The sequence below is a fragment of the Mizuhopecten yessoensis genome, unplaced genomic scaffold (genome assembly GCF_002113885.1).
Source record: "Mizuhopecten yessoensis strain PY_sf001 unplaced genomic scaffold, ASM211388v2 scaffold8231, whole genome shotgun sequence".
Taxonomy (NCBI): domain Eukaryota; kingdom Metazoa; phylum Mollusca; class Bivalvia; order Pectinida; family Pectinidae; genus Mizuhopecten; species Mizuhopecten yessoensis.
In genome coordinates this window covers 360,585-361,691 of record NW_018407444.1, presented here as the reverse complement: position 1 = coordinate 361,691, position 1,107 = coordinate 360,585, and positions in this window count along the sequence as shown.

The following is a 1,107-nucleotide window of genomic DNA, read 5'->3' as shown; positions in this document are numbered from 1 at the left end:
TGACTGTTGTAACATGGGTGATAGCATTTCCTAATTGGTGTCACATATAAAGAACCATTTAATTGACTGTTGTAACAAGTGTAATAGCATTTTCTCATTGGTGTCGCATTTAAAGAACCATTTAATTGACTGTTGTAACATGCGTGATAGCATTTTCTCATTGTTGTCACATATAAAGAACCATTTAATTGACTGCTGTAACATGCGTGATAGAATTTTCTCATTGGTGTCACATGTAAAGAACCATTTAATTGACTGTTGTAACATGCGTGATAGCATTTTCTCATTGGTGTCACATTTAAAGAACCATTTAACTGACTGTTGTAACATGGGTGATAGCATTTCCTAATTGGTGTCACATATAAAGAACCATTTAATTGACTGCTGTAACATGCGTTATAGCATTTTCTCACTGTTGTCACATATAAAGAACCATTTAATAGACTGCTGTAACATGCGTGATAGCATTTTCTCATTGGTTTCACATGTAAAGAACCATTTAATTGACTGCTGTAACATATAAAGAACCATTTAATTGACTGTTGTAACATACGTGATAGCATTTTCTCATTGGTGTCACATTTAAAGAACCATTTAATTGACTGCTGTAACATGCGTGATAGCATTTTCTCACTGTTGTCACATATAAAGAACCATTTAATGGACTGCTGTTACATGTGTAATAACATTTTCTCACTGTTGTCACAGATAAGGTTACATCTATCATCTACTGTTGTAATATATAAGGAAACATTTAATTGACTGTTGAAACACATGAGATAACATTTAATTGACTGCGTAAAGATGAAAGGTTACACTTTTTACTGATGTAACATGTAAGGTTACACTATTTACTGATGTAGCATGTAAGGTTACACTATTTACTGATGTAGCATGTAAGGTTACACTATTTACTGATGTAGCATGTAAGGTTACACTATTTACTGATGTAGCATGTAAGGTTACACTATTTACTGATGTAGCATGTAAGGTTACACTATTTACTGATGTAGCATGTAAGGTTACACTATTTACTGATGTAGCATGTAAGGTTACACTATTTACTGATGTAGCATGTAAGGTTACACTATTTACTGATGTAGCATG